Source organism: Nicotiana sylvestris, chromosome 5 (genome assembly GCF_000393655.2).
Source record: "Nicotiana sylvestris chromosome 5, ASM39365v2, whole genome shotgun sequence".
NCBI classification, from domain to species: Eukaryota; Viridiplantae; Streptophyta; class Magnoliopsida; order Solanales; family Solanaceae; genus Nicotiana; species Nicotiana sylvestris.
The window spans coordinates 128,791,709-128,812,375 of NC_091061.1; positions in this window are offsets into that span (position 1 = coordinate 128,791,709).

Genomic DNA, 20,667 nt, shown 5'->3' on the forward strand with positions numbered 1-20,667 from the left:
CAATATTAAAAAAAATATTAATTAAATTAAATTATGATCAGGCTTGTTTGATCATATTAGATCGTATTGCTTTAATAATATTCAATTGTCATCTTGTTTGTCAATACGATATACCCAATAATGAAATCTCTATTAATCAAACGTACTTATATAGTCAGTGAATAACTTTTTTGTTCTATTTTTCTTTATTATATTAAACAATATTTAGTATTCGCTTTCTTTTTGTAATATATGAGAAGATATATAATTTATTACTATTGATTTTTTTTTTATTTTTTTTTATTTTAAAATAATTTAAAAACTCCAACTTGAAACTACTCCCACCCAATTTGAATGGGTAGTTTTTTTTTATATTTATATTTTCGTTTTTTATATAGTTAATTATAAGATATCTATATTTATTAATTCAAATAAAGTAATCAATTAATATATATATGAATATATTCATATATATGGTAGTTTTATATTTTTTTTATTTTTATTTTTTATATATATTTAAATTCAAAAAGAATAACCAATAATTAATTATTAACTAAATAATAAATTAGTAACTAATTATGTCATGTGGCTTTTTTTTAAGCTGTCACTTGGATTAACGAAAGAGTTTTTTCATCTCCTTTTAGTAATATATAAATTCTGTTGTTCTTAATAATATTATCTAAATTTTAGTGAATAAAATCTTTGTTAAACTAACGGGACTTATACAGGCAGCGCATCGAATAACTTTTTTGTTATGTATTTTTCTTTATTATATTTTCAAATATTTAATGCTACTACATTGTTAATAGAAAGTTTCATTAGCATATTACGTTATTTAATATTTTTCTCTGAAGTTTTTTTTATTTCTTTATTTTTGTTTTTTTATTTTCAAATAATTTTAAAACTCCAATTAAAACTACTCCCCAATTTGAATTGATAATTTATTATTTTTTAATTTCGTTTTTTATTTTAAATCTCACATTTGAAACTACTCCCGATTTGGATGGGTAGTTTTTCTTCTCTTTTTTCGTTTTTTATAGCTTTTTTTTTTTGCTTTTAAAAAATAATAATTTAAAAGCTCCAACTTGAAAATACTCCCACCCAATTTGAATGGGTAGTTATTTTTTTATATATTTATATTTTCGTTTTTATATTATAGTTAATTATAAGATATCTATATTTATTAATTTAAATAAAGTAACCAATAACTAATTATTAATTAAAAATAACTACCAATTTGAATGGGTAGTTATTTTCTTATATATTTATATTTTTGTTTTTTTTATTATAGTTAATTATAAGATATATATTTTTATTTTAAAATTATTTTAAAACACCAACTTGAAACTACTCCATGATTTGAATGAGTTGTTTTTCTTCTATTTTATTTGTTTTTTATAGCATTTTTTTTGTTTTAAAATAATTTAAAAACTCCAACTTTAAACTAATAACCAATAACTAATTATTAATTAAAAATAACTACCAATTTGAATGGGTAGTTATTTTCTTATATATTTATATTTTCGTTTTTATATAGTTAATTATAAGATATCTATATTTATTAATTCAAATAAAGTAATCAATTTATATATATATATATGAATATATTCATATATATGGTAGTTTTATATTTTTTTTATTTTCGTTTTTTATATATATTAAAATTCAAAAAGAATAACCAATAATTAATTATTAACTAAATAATAAATTTAGTAACTAATTATGTCATGTGGCTTTTTTTTAAGCTGCCACTTGGATTAACGAAAGGGCTTTTTTTTCTCCTTTTAGTAATATATAGATTCTGTTGTTCTTAATAATATTATCCTATTAATATATAGATTTGAATAGATTTGAATATAAGGAGATGGCTTTGTCCTCTCCTTTTAATAATATATAGATTATTATTATTATTATTATTATTTCTCATAGTGTAGTCTTTTATTATGAAATTCCAAAATTTTAAAAATTAATTTAATCTAATTTTGTTCTTAAAATGGATTTAATTGATTTGTGATAAAAAAAAACCTACAAAATAAATTACTGTGCTACAGCACCGGAAGGGTAGCATTTGATTGATTCGTATAAATAAATGCTCATACTGTTAATACTTATAATTTAAATACTTATTGAAAAAGAAATACTATATAAGAAGCAACAGCAACCGAAAGACAAAAAAGTAAATGTGGTATAGACAGGATTGAATATTCGAATCACTGTCGCTATATATGCCTTTTTCCCTAATGTAAAAGATTGGTTGTTGGAATAAGGCAGAATGGCCTAAATGATATCTATACTTGTGCCACTTTGTTACGTCGGTACTCTTATTTCATTTTTTTTCATTCAGACACTTTAACTTGTTCAAAATTTATATTTTAAACTCCTCTAACCGTGTGTATATCTCACTTGTTTGACGTGGATGACACATCATATTCCACGTCATTTTTTTATATTTTATCTACTAAAAACACTTATTGTATACTATTTTCTTAAAGAAAAAGAAAAAGAAAATCAATGCCTTATTCTCATCTCTTCCCTAAAATTCACAGATTTCTTCTTCCTAGGAAATGCCAAAATTAAATGAAAACATAATAAACATTGATACAAAGTTAACAGAAAAAGAGGAAAACATAATTAAAATCTCTTGAAAAATTTGCTAGAATTTTAAATAATTATCCTAATAAGTCACTTCTCAAACATCACTTTGTTCTAATAAAATACAATTCACTATAATGCTAGCCACATTTATGAGTTCGAATTCACAATTGAGTATTTTCAGAAATTGGCATAGCATGTATTTACTAAATTTTTGAGCCAGTATAAAGAGAAAAATTAACTGAATTACTAATAAACAAACATTGCGATATTTCAACTTTAAAATACGGCAATAAAAATGAGCAATTGAAAACTGAAAGACTGACGATGACGAATTGCTGGAAATTGAACATCGCAAAATCAAAATGTTACGTGAGTAGAGGAATCATGATGCAGCTTCCTGTATGGGGAGGGGGGTGTTGTGTGGGGGAGGGGAGTGGGGAAGAAGAAGAAGAAGCAGCGTGGAACAGGGGGAACGAAAAGGGAGGGGGAAGAAGAAGAAGAGGGGGGGGGGGACGAAAAGGGAGGAACAGAAAAGAGAATATCTCTTTTGCTTTTTTATTTTTTACTTATTTATTTTACATTCTTATTTTAATGATTTTTCTCTTTTTATTTTAATTATTTCTGGTTCAAAATGTTCATAGTCACCTTCATTATCCATGTGAATTACATCTTCTTTGTCCAGCTCAACCATTATTTTGTCATATGTGTTTGGTCAACGGTCAGAGAGGTTTAAAATATAGATTTTGAACAAGTTAAAGTGTCTGAATGAAAAAAAGTATAGTAGGAGGACCGGCATAATAAAGTGACACAAGTATAAGTGTCACTTAGGCCATTCTGCCTTGGAATACAGATATTACTTCTGAATATAATTATATCGTATTTGTTTATAATTATTAACTAATAATAATGTTTATTATCAAAATTTTAATATTAACTGTCACATATTAAATGTGAAATAATACCTTTTGAATTATAATTCTATTTGGAACCACACGACCCCTAAATACTTTATGAACAGTAAGGACGTGATTCACATGATTCAGTGGAGGTGTCACGTGGCGGCAAAGAATGCGGTTCAATGTTAATAATCCAGTAATAACACAAGTCACTGACACTTGTCACGATATTTTGCGAATTCATTCTTTTAACTTAGAGCCTGTTTGGCCAAGTTATTGGGCGGTCAAAAGTATTTTTTTCTTTCAAAAAAGTATTTTTTTAAAAAAATTAAGCTGTTTGGCCATGATAAAGAACTACTTTTGGCCAGCAGCAGAAACAGTTTTTCTGCTTTTGGGAAGAAGCAGAAAATTCTAACTTTTCCAAAAAGCAGAAATAGAAAATTAATTTATTCAAGACAAAACTATTCACATCTTAAAATTTATACTTTTCACATTATCCCTTACTAATTTAAGTTTTCCTTTTTCATATTTGTTTCTGGTTTTTATCATTCTATTAAATTTAAAGATATCATATACATGGATCATATTGTAACTATCCAAATTCTTTATTGACTTTTCTTGTTTTTGATTTTTTTTTCCAAATTTTGTATTGACTTTTCTTGTTTTTGATTTTTTTTTTGTGTAATATCTTGTAACTTTTAAAATTATTTTCTTTTTTCACACTAAAGCAAATTATCTACATCCTTCTTTGGATTATCAATTCTCTTCCTACAAATAATCATTTATAATTTCTTCTATTATAGGCTATTAGTTCTCGAATCTTTAAAACAGTTATTAAATCTAATTTGTAAAAATTACCTACAAATAGGTAATAAATTTATAATTTTATCGCATAATCCATATATATCTTATTAAAAGATGAAGAAAAAATATCGACATTAAGCCAAGTGGAAGTCTCACAATAGGTCGCTTGGCAATTTACGACAAAGTTGGTTATGTTAGGTAATAATTAGTTCTTTTTTAATTTAATTTTTAAAAAAGTTTAAATTATACATTATGTGTTGTTAATAATTAGTTACTCTTAAAATTATTTTTATTTTACGCTCAATGCCATATTTCAAGTTTGACACTCAGAATCATCTAGTTACAACTACTATGGCTATACATAATTTCATCCAACGATATTCTTCTACCGATAAGGAATTCAACTATTATGCTAATGAAGACATTACTGCAAAGATTGAGGAAGGGGATGAGTCTTCTGATATTCCTTTAGAAATGCAAGGCAAGTCTTCTACTAATATGGAAGCGTTGTGTGATAGAAGCAAAGATGAAATTGTTGAAAAATATTATCATGTGTGAGTGACTTTAATTACTTATTATTTCATGGTGGATTATCAGTATATAGTAATTTGTAGAATAGGCTTCTAATTCATACTAAATGACGTATTTTGATTATTCAAATCATTGTGTATAATTAATTATACTAGATAATATTATATGCTTTGGTATAACTATATATGTAAAATTGACTTAAATCTTTATTATGCTTGTTTAGTTTATGTCTTATATTTTAATTAAGTGAAATAAAAAATAATAAAAGTCTCTTACGATAAATATTTAAGTTCATTTTTTTCTTTAAAAATAATTATAAGACCTTGGTACTATCCTTTTTGGTAATTTGACACTCAAAAACACTTTTTAGAAAGATTGGTCAGACATAATTTGTTTACCACATATTGCAAAAAGTACTTCTTAAATGAATTGGTAAAACACAAACTATTTTTTTTTCAAAAAAGTACTTCTGAACAAATGTATTTTTTTAATCCAAGCAGATTTTGATAACTTGGCCAAACTGGCTCTTATTCGTTTAACCACTCGCAGGTTGACGACTTGACTCCGCTTTTATTTTTTGATTCGTTTGTGAATTTTTAATAAATTCATTTTGATTTGTCAAAAGATACATTTTTACACTTTAATTAATTTAATAAAATTGTTGTACTATGAGACAGATTATTTTTCAAAGAAAAACAATTGAACACCATCTTTCCACCATTAAAATTTCCTACAATAAATTTCTGGCAAAAATATAAAGAATACTAGACGTGGTTGGTACAGCTCCTGTAATCTGATTAACCACTTCACCTACCCCGTTACCTGTTACCATCTCCTGTATCTTTATGAAATAGAATAGTTTTATGTGTTTGTCTATTAGTTATTATATTCTTGTTAGTTCGTATCTGTATTTCTAATTTTCGTCTTGATTAGTTTAAGGATCGAACGACTAATTCTTCTTTGAATCGTTGATTCAACTGTTTACTAAAAAGTGTTGTGAGTGATATGTAAGTCATGTATTTAATTTGAGAACTTAAATAATAGAAGGCCTCGGATCACATGAAGCCACTAAGTTATCTTTGCAAGACATTGACTTTCCTTTCAACTTCATAACTTTCGTGTTATTTTCACTTACTTATGTACCGATATACTTATTTCATTTGTGGTCATCTATTGTAATATATGCTAGTTCTTATATTTTTTAAACCAAAAAACTATGTCAAAAACAAAAAAACTTATACAGTACTCAAGAATTTTTTAAGCGAGAAATGGAAGAATAAAATCATACAGTGGAGTTTAACTAAGATGAAACAAGATTATTAAAGAATTGCTTATACAGTAAACGATTGCTTCTATACATTTATTAAACAACGGATGATCCTTCCAAACTACGTGAATGCAAAGAGGCAAATGCGGTATGCAAGTGCAAGTAAACGTTCCAAATATGAAAGTGGCAGCGGGACTCCTGGGGTATTAAGAAGCTTAAAAAATAAAGCTCATTTTAGAAAGTATATAAGTGTTGAAAGAGTAAAGTCTATAACATGCCAAAGCTTGCTCAAGTAAAGTCTCAAGTTTTAGCTCATAGGTGGTTCAAAAACTGGAAGGATAAACAAATTCATTATATTCGTCGTATTGTAATTCATTATATTCGTCGTATTGTAGCTAATCATTTTCGCTCGTTCCTGTTAGAAAATATAGGTAAATAACAGAGAATTAAAGGCTTCGAGGCGTGAAAGATCACTATCTTTCAAGAGTTATTGCATGTATATACTTTAGGGATTACAAGCAATTCTCTATCAGAATACAACAAAGCCTGAAACATACGTGCAAATTGAATTCTCTACTTCTGGGATATCTTCCGTATTTATAGATAAGAAAAGGAGACTTTTCTGAAGAGATGCCTCTTTTCACGAATAGCCACAATTCTTTCTGTTAATTAAAATTTAAATTCAAATTTTAAATAACAAAAAACTGTTCCAAATAAAATACAAAAATTAAAATCTTTATTTAAAGATCCGACCTGGTCCAAGTCCAAGTCATTTAGATATATAATTAAATATATATATAAATACACATATTTTTCTAAATATGTCAATTGTTCATTTTATTGGACTTAATGGGCCAAGCTTTATAAAGCCAACTAAATGGCTTATGGCCATCGATGTGGGACTCCCACATAATACAAACTACTCTAACAATTCCCCACTAATTTGTAATATGTCTCATAATATCATGCATATCGAAAAGTATCTTATATAGATTGAACTTTTCGTTAGTGTAAGTACCTTAAAGTTTGACAAAGTTATTGGTATCCTAAGATTTGAACCACAACTCCATTTGTCAAACTAAAAGTATCACACACATAATATTATTAAGTAGAGAAACAATCCAGTATTATGCTTTAGCACTTTTATGGTCATATGCTAATCCAAATTCATGAATATTTACAAGATCAACTCCTTAAATCTTGTTAGAAGCGGCACCACCACAATATTTATATAGGTGGAAATAGACTTTATGTCCCTGTTACTACAGACATTTGCTAATTCCATTAAGAATTAATTCACCCTCGTTCTTGTAACAGTATGAACTTGGAAGTTTGTCATTATGCCCAAGTTATTACAGACATTTAACAACTCCTAAACTCCTCACATAACAGTAAACAGTACATAGGAATCTAGGCTCTAATTAAGAAGATTTGTGCTTAATCAACACAAGCAACTTGTTATTACCCATTGAACTTATATTGTTAGATTGTATACCAATTCAAAGTTGGGTTCCCATCGCTTGTGATTAACTTAAGAGTTTTAACCCCATTCCTTCACTAGTTTGTTATATTACATCTCTATTTAATGCCTTTGTAAGTGGATCTGCCAAATTCTTATTTGATCTCACATGCACTATAGCTATAGTTCCATTTGTAACTAATTCTCTTATATAAGCATGCCTTAAGGTTATATGTCTTGATTTTCCATTATACATTTTGTTATGAGCTACACACATAGTAGTCTCACTATCACAAAATATTGAAATGGCTGGCATAGGTTGTGGCCATAACTTTATATCTAGTAACATATTTCTTAGCCATTTCGCTTCTTTTCCGGCAGCTGCTAATGCAATAAACTCGGATTCCATAGAATGAGAAATGCAAGTTTGTTTCTTGGATGCCCAACTAATGGCACCACCCCCCCCCCCAAAGTAAATATCCAACCTGAAGTAGCCTTACTATCATGTATATTTGTAACCCAACTCGCATCAGAATATCCTTCTAATACGGTAGGAAACCCATTATAACAAATGCCCTATTGTTTTGTTCTCTTTAAATGTCCAAGTATTCTAATTATAGCTTTCCAGTGAGTATTACTTGGATTGCTTGTAAACCTTAAAAGTTTACAAACGGCAAATGCTATGTCAGGCATAGTGCAATGCATAGCATACATCAAACTGCCAATTGCACTTGCATACTCTAATTGAGCAACTGTTCTTCCAGTATATTCAGTAAGTTTGATGCTTGAATCATATGGAGTTTTAGACTCCACTATGCCCAGATGACTGAACTTGGTAAGAACCTTATCAATGTAATGAGTTTGTGATAAAATTACTCTCTTATCACTTCTTTGAACCTTGATACCTAAGATAGTATCTACTTCATTCAAATCTTTCATTTTAAAGACTGAAGTTAGATACTTCTTTGTCACGATCCGCATTTTCCACCCTCGGGATTCGTGATGGCGCCTACTAGTGAAAGCTAGGCAAGCCAACTAACTGAACTATTTACCGTGTTTCTATTTTTAATCCGATAACAGTTTAGAGCCAACAATTAGATAACAACAGAATTGAATAAGCGGAAGACTGCATTTTAAAGATTTAATAATACTGCTAATACCAATCCATAACAAATATACCCAAGACTGGCGTCACAACTTCACAGACTGTCTAGGAGTACTACAAACAAAAGTCTGAAAGAAATAAATACAACACTGTCTCTCGAAATACATGAAAGAAACAGGAATAGTAGATAGAAGGAGACGACAAGGCCTGCGGACGCCTGTAGGACTACTTCGGGTCACCTGATGAACAAGAAACAACAATCTCATTGCGGTTCGAAATCTATAGCACTGGGATCTGCACAAAAGAGTGTAGAATGTAGAATCAGCACAACCGACTCCATGTGCTGGTAAGTGCCTAGCCTAACCTCGGCGAAGTAGTGACGAGGCTAGGACCAGACTACCAATTAAACCTGTGTAGTTAAATCATATACATAGGAAAAGAAGAACAGTAATGTACAGTTAAGTATGGGAGGGGGGATAACATGCTGCGGGAACATCGACTAATAACAGAAGAGCAACAAACAAATATAAGGATCACCACAATTCAATTGAAAGTAGGAAGGGGGAATCATGTTGCGGGGTACAACAAGTATCAACAGGAAACCAGCAATTTAAATATAGAGAAACCATAACTCAGTTATCAATAAAAATCAGGAAATCAAAGACAAGTGCATGGCATCACCCTTCATGCTTTAACACTCTCTCACCAAACAATACACGGCATCACCCTTCGTGCTTTTAACACTCTTTCACCAAAACAATACACGGCATCACCCTTCGTGCTTTACACTCTTCCTCACCTAAGCAACAATCACAAGGCAAATAGGGTAAGGGAATCTATAATATCAAAATAAAATCAAGTAACAACAGAAAATCAGTAAATAAACGTAAAGGACAACATAACTCAATTATCAGCAAGAATCAGGAAAATCAAGGACAAGTTCACGGCATCACCCTTCTTGCTTTTACTTTCGTCCTCACCATAAGAATCAATATAAACTGCTCGGCATCGCTCTTCATGCTTTTACTCTCATCCTCACTATAAAATCAATATAATTGGCACGAAATTGTACATCGTGCGGCACGACATTACCCTTCGCGCTTTACACTCTTCCTCACAAAATCATACACGGCATCACCCTTCGTGCTTTACACTCTTCCTCACCCAATCAACAATCACAAGAAAAAAGGGAAAGGAAATAACTGAAATCACAATAAAATCCCAGCAAGGGAACAATAGTACAACAATCAAATCCCGGCAAGGGAAAAACAATATCAAAACAATAACATCCCGGCAGGGGAGAACAATATCAAAACAATAACATCCCGGTAAGGGAGATAATATCATGATTCTCTCTCTCCTTTCTTTCTTTACATTTACTTCACAACTCAATTCACAACTTGAGCCAATGCTCTATGATGTTCAATAGTTCAATTCTTAACTTGAGCCAATGCTCTACAATGTTCAACAATTCAATTCTCAACTTGAGCTAATGCTCTACTATGTTCAACAATTAAATTCTCAACTTGAGCCAACGCTCTACCATGTTCAATTAACAATAATACTTCCACAAGTCATATTCCTCAATAGAAATTATCATATAGAGCATGAACAAAACGAAACAGAGTCACATTAATCATAGTATAAGACTCACAGGCATGCTTAACACCAACGTATAGATACTCATCACCATGCCTAAATGTCGTACTCAACAAATAACACATAGCAAATAAGACACAACTCCTAATCCCTCAAGCTAAGGTTAGACCAAACACTTAACTCGATGCCACGAACACAATTTGAGTCTTAATTATCGCTTTACCTCTTGATTCTACCACCAATTCGCTCGTATCTAGCCACAGGTTACTTAATTACATCAATAAATGCTAATTGAATCAATTCTAATGCATGAAAATAAGTTTTCCAAAGTTTTACCCAAAAAGTCAAAAATTACCCCTAGGCCCACATGGTCAAAACTCGGGGTTCGAACCAAAACCCGATTACCCATTCCCCCACGAACCCAAATAAATAATTTATTTTGAAATCGAACCTTAAATCGAGGTCTAAATCTCCAATTTTTTTTGAAAAACCTAGGTTCTACCCAAAACACCCAATTTTCCCATGAAAATCATTGATTTTGAGTTGAAATCATGTGAAAAGATGTTAATGATTGAAGAAAATGAGTTAAAATTGACTTACAATCAATTTGGAAGAAGAGTTGCCTTTGAAAAATCGCCTAAGAGTATTTTGGTTTTGAAAGAGTGTGAAAAATAAAAGATTTTCGACTAAGTTATAAAATTGCAGGTTGCAGATGTCGCAATTGCGAATCCAGACTTCTGCTAAGTTTGCATTTGCGAAGTGACCCTCGTATTTGCGAGGCCGTAATTGCAAACAAACGATCACATTTGTGATAACAGGCCCAAAAGGGGTGTATCGCATTTGCAAAGGAAAATCTCGCATTTGCGAGGAAGGGCTGGCCTGGGCTATTTCGCATTTGCGACTCAACTTTCGCATTTGCGAACTCGAAGCCTGTAGGCCTGCAATGAAATAGCTGTAGCCTGCAATTTCTCAAGTCCAAAATCCACCCCGTGGCCTATCCAAAACTCACCCGAGCCCTCGGGACAACCAAACCAAACATGCATATCAACCTAAAAACATCATACGAACTCGCTCGTCCATTCAAATCACTAAAATAACATCAACAACTAAGAATTTAGCATCAAAATATGAAATTTCTTAAAAACTTTAAATTTTCCATTTTTTCTCAAATACAATCCGATTCACGTCATTTCAAGTCTGTTTCTTACCAAATTTCACAGACTTATCTTAAAATCACATATAAGTCCTGTATCTGGCGTCGGAACCAAAATACGGGCCCGATACCATCAAGTTTTAAACATATTTCATTTTCAAAAACTCGTAAATATTCCAGAAAATAATTTCTTTAAAAAGTCATTTCTCAGGCTTGGGACATCGGAATTCGATTCTGGGCATACGCCTAAGTCCCATATTTTCCTACGGATCCTCCGGGACAGTCAAATCATGGGTCCAGGTCCGTTTACCCAAAATGTTGACCGAAGTCAACTTAATTCATTTTAAAGTCAAAATTTATCATTTTTCACATATTTTCACATATTAGCTTTCCGGCTACGCGCCCGGACTGTACACGCAAATCTAGTTTCAAAAATTCCAAGCATGTTCGTACCAAAAATCAATACGTCGTCAACATAAAGACAAATAACAACTCCATAATCTTCTGTAAACTTAGAGTAAACACATTTGACTGCCTAATTATGTACGAAACCATTCGATAATATTATACTATCAAACTTTTCATGCCACTGTTTCAAGCCATAGAGAGACTTTATAAGCTTACAAAATTTATGTTCATTACCAGGAAGAACAAATCCTACAGGTTGTTTCATATAAATTTCTTTACTTAAATTTTCATTTATGAAAGCAGTTTTAGCATCCATTTGACGTACATATAGATCATATATAGATGCCAATGACAAAAGTACTCTAATCGATGTTATTCTTGCAACTGGAGCATATGTATCAAAGTAGTCAACACCTTCTTTTTGCGTGAAGCCTTTTGCAACTAGTCTTGCTTTGAAGGTTTGTACAGAACCGTTTGTATTATATTTTCTCCTGAATACCCATTTACAACCTATAGATTTAGATCCAGCAGTCAAATCAACTAAAGTCCAAGTGTAGTTAGACATTATTGATTCCATTTCATCATTAATTGCCTCTTTCCAAAAAGCAACATCTCTTGAAGACATAACTTCTTCGTATGTTCTAGGATCTTCTTCTATATTAAACAAAATAGGTATCTAGTTACAGACTTTAGTTCTATCTCCCTCTACTAGAAAAACTATGGATTCTGAAGATATAAAATCCGGATCAAGAATTTTTTCTTTTCTATCTCTTTGGCTTCTTCTAGGCTCTAACTAAGTATTGTCACTTTTCCTTTTATTTAAAATTATTTCAGAATGTGACATCTTTTCTTTATCATGACTACTTTGATCTTGTGAAATCAAATGCTCATCAACTATATCATTAATGAATCTATTTTCTAAAAATTCAACATGAATAGATTCTACAATAACATTAGATTTTAGATCAAGCAATCTATATGCTTTCGAATTTTGTGCATATCCAACAAAATTACTTTTTATCCCTCTAGGTTCCAATTTTGTTCTTTGGTGATTAGGAACTCTATAAAAAGATATACACCCCCACACTTTAAAATAACATATGTTAGGTTTTCTACCATTCCAAAGTTCATAAGGTGAAACATGAACACTTTTTGAAGGCACTCTATTTAATATATGACAAGCAGTAAGTACTGCTTCACCCCACAGATTGTGCGGTAAATGTGCATTTAATAACATAGAATTAACCATGTCTACTAAAGTCCTATTTTTCCTTTCCGCCAATTCATTTTGTTGTGGTGTATAAGGTGCACTTGTTTGATCTATTATTCCATGTTCTTCACAGAAATTACTAAAGCCAGTAGGAAAGCATTCTCCTCCTCTATCACTTCGAATAATTTTTATTTTCCTACTCTTTTGATTTTCCACAACTGACTTAAATTCCTTAAACTTTTGAAATGCTTCATCTTTTGTTCTAAGTAGGCAAACATATGTGAATATGGAGAAATCATCTATAAATGTGATGAAGTATCTTTTACCTCCTCTAGTTAATTCTCCATTTAATTCACATAAGTCAGAATGCACTAAGTGTAACAATTCTGTAAATCTTTCAACTTTACGAAATGGTTTCTTAGTTATTTTCGCTTGTAAACATATTTCACACTTGTTTCCATGTTCAGTTTTACAAGAGATATAACTATTTTTTGACATATAATTTAAAGAACCAAAATTTAAATGGCCTAATCTATCATGCCATAAATAGGAATCAGACACAATGGTATAAGCAGAAGCATAATTTATTGCATTAAAACTCAGTTTGAACATGCCGTCACAATGATACCCTTTTCCTACAAACAGACCACTCTTAGACACAATTACATGATTAGACTCAATTACAATTTTGAAACCTCTCTTAGAAAGTAAACTAGCAGAAATCAAGTTCTTCATAATTTCAGGGACATGGAACACGTTCAGAAGAGTCGGCTTCTGCCCAGATGTAAAGTTGATTTCAACTGTTCCTTTTCCTGCAACTTCGGCTGTAACATGGTTGCCCATCAGCACTTTTTTAGAATTTTTAATTTCCGAATAGGTCTTGAACATATTCTTGTCGTGACAGACATGAATTGTTGCACCATAATCCAACCACTAGTCATGATTCTTTGTGATTGTTGCAGCCATATTCAACTCTTTAACCATCTCATTTGGTATAACAGAAATCATAGCCATTAGCCTTGTGAAGAACTTTCTACTGTGTTTACCTTCTCTGAATTTCTTGAGTTTCCAAATTTTCCAACATCTTCTAAATGAAAGTTTATTCATGCTTTCTTAAACCTGCAGTCTCGAATCTTATGGCCTTTCTTTCCACAATGATAACAACTCATATTGTTTCTCTTTTTATTAAGAGACTTCTTTGAAACTTTCAGATTTTTATTTTCGTTTCCTGACTTATTCTGACTAACAGTATTAACCGTAGAACAAGAGGCATGAACAATTTCATCACGAACACGAGTCTCACTTTCAATTTGAAGATGAGTTCGAAATTATTCTATAGTTAATTTGTCAGTAGAATGTAGGATTTTCTTTCTGTAGTTATTCCAGGAAGAAGGCAATTTCGAGAGAATCACACCTATTTGAAGTGCATCAGGAATTTTTACTTCAAGATCACTTAGTTTTGAAACTAAGATTTGTAACTCATGAATCTGATCCATTATAGGCTTTGTATCTACCATTTTAAATTCGAAATACTGCAAAGATAAGAATTTATCGATACCTCGTTTCTTGTTTTCATATACAGTTTGCAATGCTGTCTAGATTTCCCTTAGAGATTTTAAATTGGAGTACAAATCATACAATCGATCAGTCAAAGTATTCAGAATATGACCTCGGCAGAGCAGCTCATCTTCTTCTCGTTTCTTCCTCTCTGCTTTGATCGCATCGGTATCCTCCGGGGTTGGTTCTGGTAGTGCAGCTAACAATGGATCTAGGACATAAAAGATTTTCAAGCAGTGAGTAAGAAGATCATCTTGTCCTTCCAACGAGTGAAGTTTGATCCATCAAAGTAATCCAATTTGATTAAGTCTTTGGGATTCTCAATAGTAGCCAATAATTTCTCCATAGCAGAAATAACTCTTGAAAATTGTTAGAAAATATAGGTAAGTAACAGAGAATTAAAAGCTTTGAGGCATGAAAATCACTATCTTTCAAGAGTTATTGCATGTATATACTTTAGGGATTACAAACAATTCTCTATCAGGATACAACAAAACCTGAAACATACGTGCAGATTGAATTCTCTACTTCTTGGATGTCTTCCGTATTTATAGATAAGAAAAGGAGACTTTTCTGAAGAGATGCCTCTTTTCACGAATAGCCACAATTCTTTCTGTTAATTAAAATTAAAATTAAAATTCAAATTTTAAATGACAAAAAACTGTTCCAAATAAAATACGAAAATTTTAAAATCTTTATTTAAAGATCTGACCCGGCCCGCGCCCAAGCCCCAAGTCCAAGTCCAAGTCCAAGTCATTTAGATATATGACTAATTTTATATATATATATATATATATACACACACACACACACACATATTCTTCTAAATATGTCAATTGTTCATTTTATTGAACTTAATGGACCAAGCTTTATAAAGCCAACTAAATGGCTTTTGGCCATCGATATGGGACTCCCACATAATACAAACTACTCTAACAGTTCCAATGTACATATCACTTGTAATCCGAAAAGACTGACCTCAATAATGTTGGCCTTAACTCTAACTTCAGCCAACTGGCCAACACATTACATTACTTATTGAAAGTATTGCATTTTCATTAGAAAAATATGTAGGATAAAATATGTTCATATTAAATGATCGCATACGAAAATGACATGTTGTCACGACCCCAAATACCGGTCGTGATGGCGCCTATCACAATGCTAGACAAGCCAACAACCCCTAATTCACAAACTCGTTTATCATCAACATTAGGACATTTTTCTAACATGAGCATTAAACGCGGAATCTTTATAAGTGTTATAATGACAGAAATATGCAGAAAATTCGAAATAACAAATACTACACAACCCCAACAATCTGGTATCATGAGTCTAGAGCCTCTAATACATAACTGAACATCTAATACATCAAGTCTAGGAAATGCGAAATGAACTGGATAGAGAGGAGAAAACAGGGTTGCGGACGCCATGCAGCTACCTCGAAATCTCCATCAAACACTGAATCAACAGGAAGCTCTCACTCAGCCCCTCGGGCACCTGAATCTGCACACAAGGTGCAGGGAGTAACATGAGTACGCCAACTCAGTAAGTAACTAAAGTAAATAAAGACTGAAGATAGTGACGAGCAGTTAAAAACATAATAACTGAAAATAACAACAGGATAATAGCTCAACTTTGTAGTTTAAAACCAGTTTCATCACAAAATATACACTTTCAGCTTAAAGGTTGAAATCATATACTTAGCAATATTTTCCAACAGAGGCTATGTTTGAAAGAAGAGTGAAACAGTGAAATCAACATAACAAGGCCTCTCGGGCAAGGAATAACTCAAAATATGGCCCCTCGGGCAGCCTCTCAGTCACTCGGGACTCATCTCTCGTCACTTAGTACTCATTTTCGACACTCAGCTCATATATCCCTCATAATAATAGAAATTACAGTAGCCGTTGTGGTGTGCAGCTCGATCCATATATCGTTGCGGCGTGCAGCCCGATCCACATATATAGTCGACTGCGCTCACTGGGGGTGTGCAGACTCCGGAAGGGCTCCTACAGCCCAAGCGCTATATCGCTGCGGCGTGCTGCCCGATCCAATATATGTATCGCTGCACCGTGCAACCCGATCCATAAAAGTATCGCTGCGGCGTGCAGCCCGACCCATAGTAAATACATACAACATCCTCACAATTGGGTTCTCAACCTCTCTCAGTCATTAACCTCATAGCCTCTCGGACACAATAATAGAAGGTAGGGATCTCAGCCTCAAACAATCCTCACATTTAGGAATAGAGTGATAAAACTAGCTTTAATAATTTAAACAGGTAAAGACATGACTGAGGATATGGTTTTTAACAAGTAAAGTGAGGAAAAATAGTCAAAATGCCCCTAAGGATTCTACAGGTCGGCACAAGGCCCCAAACATGGCATATAGCCCATGATACAGTATAAAAGACTGAAATACGGAGTAATATAAGATTTCCAAATCAAATACGCGGCTTAATCGTCGCTTTGGGATGGACCAAGTCACAATCCCTACCGGTGCACACCTACATGCTCGTCACCTAGCATGTGCGTCACCGTTTTTATCAAATCAAGTAAAATACCGGGGTTTTGTACCCTCAGTTCCAGATTTACAATGGTTACTTACCTCAACCCGGTGAAAATACTATTCCACGACGCCTTTGCCCCTTAAATCGGCCTCCACTCGTGTCGAATCTATCCAAAAATCAGAACGATTACGTCACAATATGATAAAGGAACAAAGCGAGGCGAAAACAAGCGAAGAATACCGAAAATCCCGAAATTAGCAAAACCATAGCCCCGGGCCCACATCTCGGAATCGGGTAAAATTTACATTTTCAGAATCCTCATACCCTCACGAGTCTAACCATATCAAAATTCTCCCATTCCGGTACCATTTGGTCCTTCAAATCATCATTTTATATTTTTGGAAGATTTCACAACTTTTCTTCCCAAATTCTATCCCAACTCACGAATTAAATGATGAATTCAATGATAGATTCATGTATTCTAGCCAAATCTGATTTAGAATCGCTTATCCCGATGAATTTCTTGAAAAACCTTCAAAAAATCGCCGAAATTCGAGCTCTCTAGGTCAAAATATTAAATAAAACCCAAAACCTCGTATTTATAGAGTACCCCACAGATTGTCACCTCTGCGGACATCACAAAATCGACCGCGGTCCGCACAAAACCAGTGCGGTCCGCACAAAAATGACCGCGGCCGCACAGGTTTCCCTTTGCAGTGACATGCTTTAGTATTTTGGCCATAACTTTGGCTACAGATGTCCAAATTGCGATATCTTTACCTTTCTGGAAACTAAACACGAAGAGCTACAACTTTCATTTTTGAATCTCAAAATTCTTTGTAGATCAAGAGATATGAGCTTCCGAAGTAGGACCAGTGAAATGTTCCCCACTGCGGCCGTACCACATTTTGTGTGGTCCGTACAACACCTACCATGGCCGCACTTCATTTTGTGCGGTCCGCACAGCACATACCACGGCCGCACTTCTTTTTCTTTGGACCGCGCAGGTGTGTTCCGAGGCCTGCAACCCTTCTGGACCTGCTACAACTATGATTTTTGACCTAAGACATCCCGGAACCTACCCGGAACTCCCGAAACTTCAAACTAATTGTACCAACACATCCCATGACATCGTTCAAACTTGTTCAAAACTTCGGAAAACTCACAACAAGATCAAATCACCAATTTAACATGGGATTCAAGCATAAGAACTCCAAGAACTCTTAAATTATGCTTTCGATCAAAAAGTCTATCAAATCTTGTCTGAATGACCTGAAATTTTGCGCACACATCCCAAATGATACAACGAAGCTACTGCATCTCTCAAAATTCCTTTCCGACCCCTATATCAAAATCTCGCCTATCAACAGGAAATCGCCAAAACATTAACTTCGCCAATTCAAGCCTAAATCTTCTCTACAACTCCAAAACCCATTCCGATCGTGCTTCTAAGTCATAAATTACCTCCCGAAGCTAACCGAACTATCGGAACTCACATCTGAGTCCTCTAACACATAAGTCAACATCCGGTTGACTTTTCCAACTTAAACCTTCATAAAAGAGACTAAGTGTCTCATTTCTTACCAAATCCTCTCCGAACACAAACTAATCAACTTGATCACATAAAACACGGATAACGAAGCATAACGAAGCAGAAATGGGGGAAACAGAGCGGTAACTCATGAGACAATTGGCCAGGTCGTCACATCTTCCCCAACTTAAACGAATGTTCGTCCTCGAACGAGTCAAGAAACATACCTGAAGCCTCAAATAGGTGAGGATACCTGCTCCGCATCTCCCGTTTGGTCTCCCAGGGAGCCTCTTCCACGGGTTGACCTCTCCACTGCACTTTCACTGAAGCTATGTCCTTTGACCTCAACTTCCGAACCTGATGACCCAAAATAGCTACTGGCTCCACATCATAGGTCAAATCATCATCCAACTGAACCGTACTGAAATCTAGAACATGAGACGGATCCCCAATATACTTCCGGAGCATAGAAACATGAAATACCGGATGCACACTCGACAAGCTGGGTGGCAAAACAAGCTCATAAGCCACCTCCCCAATCCTCCAAAGCACCTCAAAAGCCCAATGAACCGAGGACTCAATTTCCCTTTCTTCCCAAATCTCATAACACCCTTCATGGATGAAACCTTCAACAGAACCTTCTCGCCAATCATGTAAGACACATCTCGAACCTTCCTATCAGCATAACTTTTTTGCCTCGACTGCACCGTACGAAGCCTCTCCTGAATCACCTTCACCTTCTCCAAAGCATCCTGTACCAAATCAGTCCCCAATAGCCTAGCCTCGCCGGGCTCGAACCAACCAACTGGAGATCTACACCGCCTCCCATACAAAGCCTCGTATGGAGCCATCTGAATACTCGACTGATAACTATTGTTATAGGCAAACTCTACAAGCAATAGAAACTCATCCCATGATCCTTAGAAATCAATGACACAAGCACGCAATATGTCCTCCAATATCTGAATAGTACACTCGGACTGCCCGTCCGTCTATGGATGAAAAGTTATGCTTAACTCTACCTGAGTACCCAACTCTCTCTGCACGACTCTCCAAAACTGCTAAGTAAACTGAGTACCTCTATCTGAAATGATAGAAACCGGAACACCATGCAAATGAACAATCTCCCGGATATAAATCCCTACCAACCGTTCTGAAGAATAGGTAGTACACACAGGAATGAAGTGCGCGGACTTGGTCAGCCGATCCACAATCACCCAAATAGCATCGAACTTCTTCAAAGTCCGTGGAAGTCCAACAACAAAGTCCATAGTGATCCTTTCCCACTTCCACTCGGGAATAACCATTTGCTGAAGTAAGCCACCCGATCTCTGAAGCTCATAGTTCACCTGCTGACAATTGAGACACCGAGCCACGAATCCCACAATATCCTTCTTCATTCTTCTCCACCAATAGTGCTACCTCAAATACTGATACATCTTAGCGGCACCCGGATGAATAGAATACCGCGAGCTATGGGCCTCCTCCAGAATCAACTCCCGAAGCCCGTCCACATTGGGCACACAAATCCAGCCCTGCATCCTCAACACCCCATCATCACCGATGGTCACATCTCTGGCATCATCATGCCGAACTCTGTCTCTAAGGACAACAAATGCAGGTCATCATACTGGCGCTCTCTGATGCGATCACATAAAGAATACTGAGAAACCACACAAGCCAACATACGACTGGGCTCCGAAATATCCAATTTCACGAACCGATTGGCCAAGGCCTGAACATCAACTGCAAGGGGTCTCTTCCCAACTGGAATATATGCCAAAATCCCCATACTTACTGCCTTTCGGCTCAAGGCATTGGCCACCACATTGGCCTTTCCCGGATGGTACAATATAGTGATATCATAATCTTTAAGCAACTCCAACCATCTACGCTACCTCAAATTAATATCCTTTTGCTTGAACAAATGCTCAAGACTGCGATGATCAGTGAATACCTCACAAGATACGCCATACAAGTAATGCCTCCAAATTTTCAATGCATGAACTATGGCAGCCAACTCCAAATCATGAACGGGGTAGTTCTTCTCATGGGGCTTCA